This window comes from Leucoraja erinacea, chromosome 12, assembly GCF_028641065.1.
Source record: "Leucoraja erinacea ecotype New England chromosome 12, Leri_hhj_1, whole genome shotgun sequence".
Classification (NCBI taxonomy): Eukaryota; Metazoa; Chordata; class Chondrichthyes; order Rajiformes; family Rajidae; genus Leucoraja; species Leucoraja erinaceus.
Genome location: NC_073388.1, coordinates 24,485,900 through 24,498,887, shown reverse-complemented (window position 1 = coordinate 24,498,887; position 12,988 = coordinate 24,485,900).

Genomic DNA, 12,988 nt, shown 5'->3' with positions numbered 1-12,988 from the left:
CATTCTACTTGAACGTTACAGACTTGGAGTTCACCCGGGAGTGGACCTCACGGTTCATGCATGACTTCCGGACAAGGATTGGAATGCAGTTGTTTAATGCTTGATATTTAAGAATAATTGTTTTACATTGTACTATGGTGGTGGGTTTGTTGGTATTGTTTTCTATTGTACATATTATTCTTGTAATGATTGATTAAATTTATGTTTGGTTTGAAAAAAGCAGTGATGTGGGATCTCAATGGTTTCCTTAGACAGGTAGCATATAGTTTTCTGCACTGGATTCTCCCATTTCAGTTTCTGCTTGTAAGCTGGGAGTAGATGCAGAGACAGGTGGTCAGATTTACCGCAATGCAGTGAGGGGTGGAGCAGTAGGCATCTTTGTTGGATGTGCAGCAGTGTTCAAGGGTGTTGGGTCTTTGGTGGGACAGGAGACATGTGGTAGCATTTTGGTGGGTGCATAATCAATATACACTTGCATGCTTAGTTTTGGATTTGTGTTTATTATTGCCACGTCTATGACGATGTAGTAAAAAACCTTGTTTTGTATGCCATCCAATCAAATCAGATAATACTATACATAAGCTAAACTCAAGCACAGTAGGTAGACAGAGGGAAAGATACAGAGTGCAGAATATAGTTCTCAGCATTGTAGCACACCAGCTCGATAGACAAAGTTCACAATGAGGTAAAGATTAATTGACATTAGCATAGCTTATGGAAGGAGCGTTCAGAAGCCTGGTAACAGAAGGGTTGAGTCAGGTGGTGAAGGTTATTGCACAACATGCCTGCAATTCACAGCTTGCATGATTAGCCCGGCCAATGAAACATGCCACGCAAACAGATTGCATAACATCAATTGGCAAACCTCCCTATCTCGTACAGGATATGGTCTTCTACCCTTCTCATTTCAGACAGCAAGAATTGCAAACAATCCAGGTAGTGCAGGTAGAAGGAAATGGTTAAGAGAAAGATGCAATGTCATTACATTTCACAATTTCAACCATGCCTACCAATCCCATTGCAGATAGTGCTTGCTTTATATTCATTCAAAGAATGTGGTAGCTAATTACCTACCACTCGTTCTGATTGAAATGAGTGGCTTCCTAGAGCTAAGCATCAAATGACCAGCAGTGAGATGTGTCATGCAATCTGTTTTAGTAATATAGCAGGAGTGGTTGATTAGAGATGCAAGAACTGCAGATGCTGGAATCCTGAACATAAAACAAAGTGCTGGGTGGATTTAGAGGGTGAGGCAGCATTTTTGGAGAATGGACAGTGTAGCTGGCAGGATATATTAGCTTGTGAGATTGGATAGATGCTAATGGGCCTGTCCCACTTAGGCGACATTTTAGGCAACTGCAAGAGACTATGCAGTCGCCACATGTTCGCGGGAGGTTGCGGGGTAGTCACCTTCATGGTCGTGAGGAGTTCCCGCATTCTGGGAACTAGTCACGGCCTCATTATGGTCGCCGCAAATTTTTCAACAAGTTGAAGAATGAAGCTGCAATGGAGAGTAGCGAGAATTCTCGTGCTGTAGGTGGGTCGACAGGAGGCCCTAGTGGGAGGATATAGGTCTCGTAGGTTGTAGCCGGTGCTGACCAGTGAATTTCATTTGCTCATTGGGAAAAAAAAGGTAAGCAGTAGTTTTCAGAACCAAGGATAACCAACCGGTAATGTTAAATGTCCGCCAAGCTTCACAGCCGTGTATCTCTGGCTTCTTAAAAGTTGTCTCCACTCCTTATGTGACCCTTCCAATACACTGTGCTTTCACTGCCTTAATTACAGCGCCAACCTTCCTGTTCATCGCGGTGTGTGTCTGTATCACATTGGCTTTGCGCCGTGTGAATTTCACTCAGACAGCACTCCCCCCGCTTGCCCTGTTCCCTGCCTGCATAATGGGCTGGTGAAGGAAGCTGTGTGTGTGTGTGCGTGCGTGCGTGCGTGTGTGTGTCCTGAAAAATCGCCTAAGTGGGACAGGCCCATAAGTGTGCGAAGGTTTACTGAGCAAATGAATCACGTAAATGAGTCCTGATTGATAGCATTTGTTAGTGGCTGTTGTTCACAAGTTATAGGAATAGAATTAGGCCATTCAGCCCATCGAGTCTACTCCGCCATTCAATCATGGCTGATCTGTGCCACCTAATCCAATTTTCTTGCCTTATCCCCATTAACCTTGACACACGGTCTAATCAAGAACTTGTCTATCTTTGCCTTAAAAATATCACATTGATATCCTGTAAATCTTGTACATAAATGTGATGATTTGTTAGGAACAGTGAACTGCGATGTATAAATGTCCCTGTATAATATCTGCAAATTATATCAATTAATTGTATTTGGGGGCAAATAGTCACCATATGTTATTTATTTTGATATTTAATTTTTTGAATTTGTTCCCCAGCTGCCTTGATGGGATTTGAACTGATTAACAGTGTAGACCAGGGATCTGAAAAAATAATCGATTTGTAAAGCATGATTTCCTTATTATAAATTAATGTTGCTTCTGCCCAAGATAATTATTGTTTTTCAAGCGGCCTGTTACCATGTCCTGAATAACAGATTCTAACTATTTACTTACCACAAATGTCAGGCTAACTGATTTACAGTTTCCTGTTTTCTCCCTCCCAGTTTTTCCAAATAATATGGTTTACATTAGCTGTCATTCTATATGTGGGATTCCTTGTAGAATGCTTGAAAAATTAGAAATGTGACCCACAACTCCATGGTCAACTCCTTTAGATCCTTTGAAGTGTCATCTTTCAGTTCCATCTTGTAGCATATCAAAAACCATGTACACCATTTTCAATTTTGTTGCGTGGACTATTCTGGAACCGGGGGGGTAACTAAATAAGCTGGGGTAACAGAACTAAGCATAAATTTGCTTGGGTCATAGGGAATGCCAAAGGAGTTTCCTCACAAAAGGATCGAGGAATGATGCATTAGCATTATTGACTGTGCAATATATTGGAGCGTTTGACGGCACTGGAGCTGAGAAGGATAAAAGGGGACTTTATTTAAACTTTTCGAATAGTTAAAGGCCTGGATGGAGTGGGTGTGGAGAGGATATTTCCACTAGTGGGAGAGTCTAGGACCAGAGGGCACAGCCTCAGAATAAAATAATGTATTTTTAGAAAGATGAGGAAGAATTTCTTTATTCAGAGGGTGGTGAATCTGTGGAATTCATTGCCACAGATGGCTGTGGAGGCCGTCAATTAATATTTCGAAGGCAGAGATTGACAGAATCTTGATTAGTAAGGATGTTAGGGGTTATGGAGAGGTCAGAAGAATGGGGTTGAGAGGGAAAGATAGATCAGTCATAATTGCATGGCAGAGTAGCCTTGATGTGTCGAATGGCCTAATTCTGCTCCTATAACATGAAATTATATTTATGGTATTTTGCAATTAACTGTTTGCACTATAAATATTTTATTGAAAGACATCTCTTTAAACATCTCTATTTCTGTCCTGTTCTTGAATTACCAACCACTTTGGTATTTTGTTCAGCATGACGGATCTGTTTCTTTCCGTGTTGTTCCATGTGAAACATCTCTCAAGCACTTGGCCACCTTATTCAATCTGTGACACCTGGCTTGAGCAATGTGTCACTTCTGATATGTATCATGTACAATGAGCGTCTCTGTTTTCAGAAGCAGTGATAAATGATAATGAACTGACGACGATTTCACTTCATCTGTCACTGGTGAGGAACGTCACAAAAAAATCTGAAACCAATAAAGGGCATTTGATTAGGCTAAGTAAATGAAAAAGAAACAAACATGAGTTGCCGAGAATGATAAAGCGATTAATAAATTTATGATCACACTCAGGGGATTTTGCAGAGTTGATCGAATGCCAATTATTTTGGGACAGAGAGAGAATCTGGAATGTAAATTATCCTGGATTTTGCTCAACTGTGTCTGTAATACAACCAAATCTGCAATGATATAAGAAAAGGATGCTGCTCGTTCTCTTTAAGGTGAGAGGTACATTAATTAAACTAGGAATACATTTCAAAGGAAAGCTAATAATAAATGGCTTATCTTGAAAAATGTTTTTTAAAAAAACAGGTGTTTACTGCAGTATCTTTCTGACTTGCGCAGCCCAAGGTAAAGTGACAATTCTTTTCATGATGGCTTTAGATTAAATGACTGTGAACAAAAACAACCAATGTTCAAACAATCTTGGGTGGATTTAATTATGGCATTTCTCACTAGAGAAATTGGTAGGTTGTCTGCAATTTTTTTTCAGTTTTCATCAATTTAAAGGGCAGGCACCATCAAACACAGCTTAACTTTGTTCGTAGGATACTTTGTTCAATTAAAATTTCTTCCCCTTATCAAAACACACATACAGTGTACATTGAGTGTTCTAACAGAGCCATTGTTATTTGACATTTATCCAGAACTTTCAGGAAATTAATTAATATATAAGAAAATCAATTATTTTACATTGAAAGGATAAATTATAAATGGTCTTGTGCTCATTACTTACGTAAGGCAGCAGAGAAACATAATAAGGGCAACGACAGCAGGAATAGAGTATAGGACCGCCCGAGGTACTTTAAATTTGGAATTACCAAACATATTCATTCTGAATTTTCCGGCTTTAAAACCTATTTCTCGTTTTGTTCTGTGAAATGCTACAATTGAAGAAATTACAGGGATACACAGCTGTTATATCAAGAAAAATTGCCTGTCTCCATATTCAAAGCAAACATTTTCTATGTTGTAACAACTGCAGAAATACTTAAACATCTAGTATTTGAAGATATGCTGATGAGTTTTTTAAATACAAGGCTTTCTTGGTAGATTGTCCTTTTAAAAGTTGGATGGCACAGAAGTTGGTGAATCAGAAAACTGTCTGTTACATCACATATTTTACGTGTACAATGGAAGTACTTTGAATTGGGCCATCAACAGGAAATATTTTTTTATCAGTACAGTATATTAATGCTTAACTGTCCTTTGTTCAGCAGGTACCAGGTTTCGGGTAAGATAATAGAATTGTTGAAAGGGATAAAACTCAAAGCCTTGTTGTGTCGAGAGAAGGACAGAGGGAAGAAGACGGGTCTGAACCATTGTCACTTTAGGTACCTTCATCAGTGGTTTAATATTCCAATAGGATTGTCAACAACTTTCACGGTGTCTTTTAGTTGTCCGGGAAAATGGTTCAAGTGAAGTGAGAGATGGGTAATATGCACAGACCCATAAATGCTTAAGAAAAAGATGCAAAATATCTCAGAAATCTTCTGAGTGCTCTGATTGCTGCAGCTGGCCTTATTGATCACACATTAAGATAGAAAAGATTAGTTGGGAAATATATATCTATTGACAATGAAGGAGAAATGAATCAGGATTGAGTAAGATAAACTCTAAGGGTCTTAACACTTTTTCTTTCCTCAGATACTGCTTGTCTTCCAACATATTCAGATTTTATTTCAACTGGTGGCTGGAATCAATATTAGGCAGAGTGCTAAATACCCACTAACCACAGACCTGTGGCCTTAATAAGGATGAACAATTATGAAATAAAGTGCATTCTAATCAACGATGAAACTGTGGAAACTCTCCAAATATTCAGATTATACTAGACTGGTGCTCACATGTTTATTTAAAGTTGCATGCAAAAGCTACACCACATTGAAATAAAAACAGAACACTCAGCAGGTCAAGTGATATCTAAGGAAAAAATAGAATAAATGCTTCAGGTCAAAAACTCTTAGAGATTATCATTGATAGTCACAAAATGCCAGAGTAACTCAGCAGGTCAGGCAGCATCTCTTGGGGAAATTGATAGGTGATGTTTAGGTTCAGGATCCTTCTTCAGATTGAACCTGATTTGTTTCTTCATCATTGCTTTTGGATGTGTATTTCCCAAAATATATTTTCTTCCTGAATGCATGGACAGTGAGGCCTCGTGTAGAGTTCAATGCAATCATAAGGATTCTAAGATAGACCATACTGTCAGAGAACTGGATTAAAAAAAGAATGTTCCCACACAGTTAAATTATTTGTTAAATAACTCAAATGAGTGACAAAGTCGATTATCCTCTGTAACAGAAGGTAAGTGGGACAGGCCTGCCTTTTACTTTCCCCGTCTAAAGTTTATTCAGTGCATCTCATTTGTGACTTCCCAAAACCAGGAAACCTGTTCTGCAACAAAATTAAAGCACAACTGATCAACCTAGGCTAACCTTCAATATCATTCCACAGGAACAATGGGTAATGGAAAACCCATTGAATGAACTGAGGTGGCATAGGTTATAGTCATCAATTAAACATTCTGATCATTTTATAATATAGCCACTAGAGTAGAGAGTACTGCTATTAATCTATTAATTTTACTTTGGAGTCATGTGAGTGACTACGTGAAGAAGACCCCGGTCGTCCGCATGCGCGTCATTACGACGCTCGCATGGCGAATCACCGGACTGGCAGGCACGTCGCTCCTGCCAGCGGTAAGTTTAAACTTCAGGTAAGTCTGTATTTCTTATCTGTTTTTTGATTTTTTGCAGGAACCTCTTGTTACAGAGGTTTCCTGACGGTTTTTCGCGAAGGCCGACGAGGGAATCCAGCTATGGGCTGTGGGGAAACCCGGGTCCGACCGCAGAAGCGGGTAGCTGGCGAATGTCGGGTTCGCGATCCTAGTCACTGACAAGACAGTCAGTGACTTCCAGACGCTGGGGTTCCCGGGGAGGGGAAATCCAGCACCAATGCGGCGCCCAGACCGCAGTGGTCCCCAGGGTATGGGGTAAAACCGACCAGAACGGTCAGCCCTGGTGCCGGGAGGGTTTCCCCACCGGTAATGTATAAACATTTGGAGATTGGCCAGGATGGAGCTCCTAAGGGAGAGGATACTCCATCTAGATACACTAGCAGGAGTTGTGTCAGCGTGGGCGTATGGGAGAACCCGCGCCAGCAGCGCCTTGGACAGGGCTGCTTCATGTGGATGCCAAGGCTGTGGCAGCACCGGCCTATAGGAGAGCACGCACCCGCAGTGCCTTGGATAGGACTGCTTCATGTTCATGTCAAATCTGTGGCAGCACCGGCCTATGAGAGAGCCCACGCCAGCAGCGCCTTGGACAGGGCTGCTTACTGTTGATGCCAAGGCTGTGGCAGCACCAGCCTATGGGACAGGCCGCGCCAGCAGTGCCTTGTAACAGGGCTGCTTAATGTATGGCAGCAGCACCTGTAGAAGGGGCTGCATAATGTGTCCTTCATGGAGGAGGTGAGCTTACCGAGGTAGTTTTGTTCTGACCCTGAAGTTGGAGGTATTGCAGAGCAGCATACCTCAAGGCATGGAAGCCGCCGGGTCAGTATTAGTCTGACGCCGAGTCTATGCCAGCGCCGGCCTATTGGAGAGGCCGCGCCAGCAGCGCCTTGTAGCAGGGCTGCTTAATGTCTCCCTCATGGAGGAGGAGAGCATGCCGGGTCATTGTACATCTGACGCCGAGTCTAAGGGTATAGCCGTGGAGCATACCCCAAGGGATGAAGGGCACGTGTCAGAGGTACCATTCCTGGCAGCAAGGTTTGCCATCCCAACACAATGCAGTGAACACCGCTATCAAGGGGACATTAGAGCCAGCCGTCGAATCTTCTATTCAGGTAAGACCTATTCCACAAGCAAAACCTGGAGGACGAAACACAAGCTGTTGGACCAACGACGAGCAAAGCTTCATAGTTTCGGCGACAACGCACCCCACGTCTTCATCGGCAGTAAGCGGTTCACTGAAGCTGGTGGCAGCATGAAAGCTGGACAGAGGTTCCACGCACTCTACCAGTTCTACTCAACAACTAAGGGACCACTTACAAGTTGGTAAGATTTACACTTGGTTGTACAATGCACAAATGATTAAGACATTGTCATCTACTTAGAGGCATCTAACAATGTCAAACTGGACAATACTAGCATTCCAAGCAGGTTGGAATTGGGCCAGAATTGTGTTGAGGCAGGCTCAGTATTTGGCCAGGGTTGCCTTCGAGACAGGCTCGGAAATATGGGCAGAATTGCCTTTTGAGACAAGGCTCAGAATTATGGCCAGAGTTGTCTTTTTAGACAGGTTAGAATTATCAGATAGGCTCAGTATTATGGCCAAGATTGTCTTGCAGGACAGGCTCAGAAATTGGGCCAGAGTTGTCGTTCAAGGCTGGCATGAAATGATGGCAGGCGTGGCCTGTTCATTATGAAAGATGGCTGACTAACAACTGATGTCATAGGGTGTTCCCATTTACAGTGACCATCGGAGATATTTGGAGGAGGCATTGCTATGATGAGGCAATAATAACAGTATGATGACAGTAAAGCATTTAAAGCGGACTACTCAGAGTTCAAAACCACTTGTTATGTCTTGTCTGGATGATATTTTAACGCTGTATTTTGCTAAAAGCCACTGTTTCAGTCTCAAACGATATTTGAGCAATTGGGCTCCTCTATTCAGTTAAAATTAAGTCGTTATCAAATAGACTTGTTGGTCATTGGGATTTACCTGTAGTTATTAATTAGCCTATGACTCCGCCCTGGGCAACAGATTGGAGTTAATAGAAATCTATAACAGCCTTGTTGTTATAAAGCAGGTTTTCTATTCATTAAGACTAATTGGCAATATAATAGATGCGATTCAGCTGTGCAAATGGGAGAACTGACATGCTAAATGGCAAACTCTAAAGTGCCATGGAGGTCATTGATAACACACCTATGCTATTACCAACTGCCCCAGTGGTTTGGTCAGTAAATATTTCAGTTATATTGCAAAATGATGCTAATGGCCCTAACGTGGGTAATTGCGAATGTCATCTCTAGTTTGGAGGTGGAGGAGAATTGCATGAGTTACCAATTCTTCAGTATTGGTATCAGCTATCTATAGACCCTACGTGCATTCTATGGGTTAAAGAGTGATTGAGCGAATATGCATAATCTGCATGCTCAACTTCAGGTTGACACACCATGATGGTGGCATATGTTAGTCACGTAGGTGCAATCAAGTAAAAGGAGCCTGTAATAGTTACCTAATCTCATTTGTCACTGGAGTATCATCAAGTACAGGTCAATGACAACACAGAATGGGTGTTGGGTCACGCAGTGTTTATGAAATTCTGGTTTAATGGAACACCGAATATCGATATGTTGTTTTCATGCTTATTCACAGGTTGCAAAAATATGTGGTATAACAGTGGCGAAAGATACATTCTCGCTACAAGCAGGAGGAAAGGTCTTTTATGTCTTCCTCCATTTTGCTTCATCAGTCGGGTCTTCAAATAAAGTCATCAAGAGCCCACTTTAGGTTTTCCTACTGTCTGATTAGCCTTTGCAGCTTTGATTCCCGATTTGTCGGGAATAATAATACAACCTCATACGGTTATTCTAAATGTAAACTTTGCTGGTTCAGCCTGTGGCTCGGGAAATCAGCCATTGCATGATAAAATCAATTTATGTTCTGCAGATTCTCAATAGACTGCCCTACGGCTTGGGTTGTCACACTTATCCTTGTATGTGTTCAGAGTGCTGGGATAGCACCAAAAAAGCAGTACATTTCTTCAGGAGATGGGAAGCGTTTGTTTAATGCTCATGTTACATTTAAAACGGTACAGATTACTGACGTCTTGGAGTTCATTTTAAATGGTCTTTTGACAATAATTGAGTGATAGGGCCATTAACTGTGCCAACGGGTCTTCCATCATATTTGCTGCAGCAAACGAGACCCACTTTGTCGGGTTCAACCCGGATATTGAGTTTGTAAAGGATATCATTAACACAAGTTCTCTCTAACTGAACTCACTGTGGAATGATCAGAGACTGAGGCCTGGCTTCCTCGGCGCTTGTGACACGCCGGCTCTGACATGCTGGCTGTTCCCCCGCTGCTTTTCGGCCGAGGATTGAAGATCCGATGTTTGGCTTGAGGCAGCATGACAGAGCCGGGCTGGGCACCAGCGGTTGGGGAAAAATGTTGGCGTTTTTCGAGCAGAGCCGGGCGTCAGCAGCTGTTATGGTCGCTGGCCAGCAGGAGGCGACAAAATGAGTGAGTGGGGGGGGGGGGGGTTCTCCCCATATCCCCTGACTGCTATCTTTAAGAGCTCTATCTAGTTCTCTCTTTAAAGTATCCAGAGAACTGGCCTCTGGTGGCGGAGAATTCCACAGACTCACAACTCACTGTGTGAAAAAGTGTTTCCTCATCTCTGTTCTAATGGCTTACTCCTTATTCTTAAACTGTCGCCCCTGGTTCATGACTTCTCCAACATCACGAACATGTTTCCTGCCTCTAGCGTGTCTAAACCCTTTATAATCTTATATGGTTCAATAAGATTGCCTCTCATCCTTCTAAATTCCAGAGTATACAAGCCCAGCCGCTCCATTCTCTCAGCATACGACAGTCCCGCCATCCCGGGAATTAACCTTGTAAACCTAGGCTGCACTCTCTCAATAGCAAGAATGTCCTTCCTCAAATTAGGGGACCAAAACTGCACACAATACTCCATGTGTGGTCACTAGGGCACTGTACAACTGCAGTAGGACCTCTTTGCTCCTATACTCAACTCCTCTTGTTTATGAAGGCCAACATACCATTCGCTTTCTGCCTGCAGTACCTGCATGTTTACTTTCATTGACTGATGAACAAGGACCCCCAGATCCCGTTGTACTTCCCCTTTTCCCAACTTGACACCATTTAGATAATAATCTGCCTTCCTGTTTTTGCTACCAAAGTGGATAAGCTCACATTTATCCATATTAAACTGCATCTGCCATGCATCTGCCCACTCACCCAACCTGTCCAAGTCACCCTGCTTTCTCATAGCATCCTTCTCACAGTTCACACTGCCACCCAGCTTTGTGTCATTGCAAATTTGCTAATGTTACTTTGAATCCCTTCATCTAAATCATTGATGTACATTGTAAATAGCTGCGATCCCAGCACCGAGCCTTGAGGTACCCCACTAGTCACTGCCTGCCATTCTGAAAGGGACCCGTTAATCCCTACTCTTTGTTTCCTGTCTGCCGACCAATTTTCTATCCATGTTAGCACTCTACCCACAATACCATGTGTCCTAATTTTGCCCACTAATCTCCCATGTGGGACCTTATCAAACGCTTTCTGAAAGTCCATGTACAATACATCCACTGGCTCTCCCTTGTCCATTTTCCTAGTTACATCCTCAAACAAATCCAGAAGGATAGTCAAGCATGATTTCCCCTTCGTAAATCCATGCTGACTCGGACCGATCCTGTTACTGCTATCCAAATGTGCCGCTATTTCATCTTTTATGATTGACTCCAGCATCTTCCCCATCACTGATGTCAGGCTAACTAGTCTATAATTCCCTGTTATCCCTCTCCCACCTTTCTTAAAAAGTGGGATAACATTAGCTACCCTCCAATCCACAGAAACTGATCCTGAATCTATAGAACATTGGAAAATGATCACCAATGCATCCACGATTTCTAGAGCCACTTAAGTACCCTGGGATGCAGACCATCAGGCCTTGGGGATGTATCAGCCTTCAGTCTACCCAACACCATTTCCTGTCTAATGTGGATTTCCTTCAGTTCCTCCGTCACCCCAGATCCTCCAGTCACTACTATATCAGGAAGATTGTTTGTCCTCCTTAGTGAAGATGGATCCAAAGTACCTGTTCAACTCATCTACCATTTTCCTTGTTCCCCATAATAAATTCACTTTTTTTAGTCTTCAAGGGTCCAACGTTGGTCTTAACAAATGTTTTCCTCTTCACATACCTAAAGAAGCTTTTACTATCCTCCTTTATATTCTTGGCTAGCTTACCTTCGTACCTCATCTTTTCCCCCCGTATTGCCTTTTTAGTTATCTTCTGTTGCTCTTTAAATATTACCCAATCCTCTTGCTTCACGCTCATCTTAGCTTTGTTGTACTACTTCTCTTTTCTTTTTATACTGTCCCTGACATCCCTTATCAGCCACGGTCGCCTCGAGACTGAGATATTTAATTCTGTGTGTATCCGAGCCACAAAGTAATTAAAAACAAATACCTCAGTTTTCATATATTTTCTTTGCCATTTTGTGATTGGTGCCTGACATGTCTGTTTTCATAAGAGCGATGCCAATGTGGATTCTAATATCAGTCAACAGAAAGCAATTATTCTCCATACCAACATGCCTTCCTGTTTAGTACAAGGAAGAACTTGTTTAAGTTATACTAAGTTATTTAAACACTTTGCTTTAAATATTAGTTTGTTACCTCCCATTGTCACTCACTGTCAAATAATTTTACTGCTGCAGGTATTCTATGAACCACATCAAATGAATAGGAACTAACCTGTTATTAGTGGATTCTTTGCAACATGTGCATATCGTCTTGCTGCACCCGAAATTGTACTCTATTCTGCAGGCATTGTTTATCAAGGTAACAAAAGCAGCTAATTAGTACTACCATTCTCACATATGAAGATAGAGAAATAAGAATGTCTTAACTTACTTTTATTTTTTACATTTATTCCCAAAAAGTTTTGCAATCTTTTTCTAAAGGAAGTGATGTAATTTGAGGCTGGAAATAAAACATTGAAATGTTAATTGACTTATTCTCGATGCACAGATGTAAATAATAGCAATTACATTGGCATTTCTCTGTGGGCAGATCTACATAATATACTCCTGAATAAATTATAATTTTATAAGTTGCCATAATTTAGGGTGGGGTTTGCTATTACTTCCTACAAACCATGGTGGCTTGAATCAATGGCCGAGTTAGCTAATCTTAGGCATTTGGTGCTAAGAGTATCCAGCAATAAAGCCAAGGCGAGGTTCTTTGGTGGATGTTGACAAATATTGGCTCAACTGGGAATTCTCTGTGAGCTTTCACTTGGAAGTAAAGCATTGCTATTGATGCCACAGTTCTTTAGTTAACAATGTTGCTTTCCTGATGATAAAATCCTTCTGTTATGTATAGGATAAGATATTTGGAAAATCAGGGGTTGATTGGGGAAATTCAGCATAGTTTTGCGCATAGGAGGTGGTGTCCCAT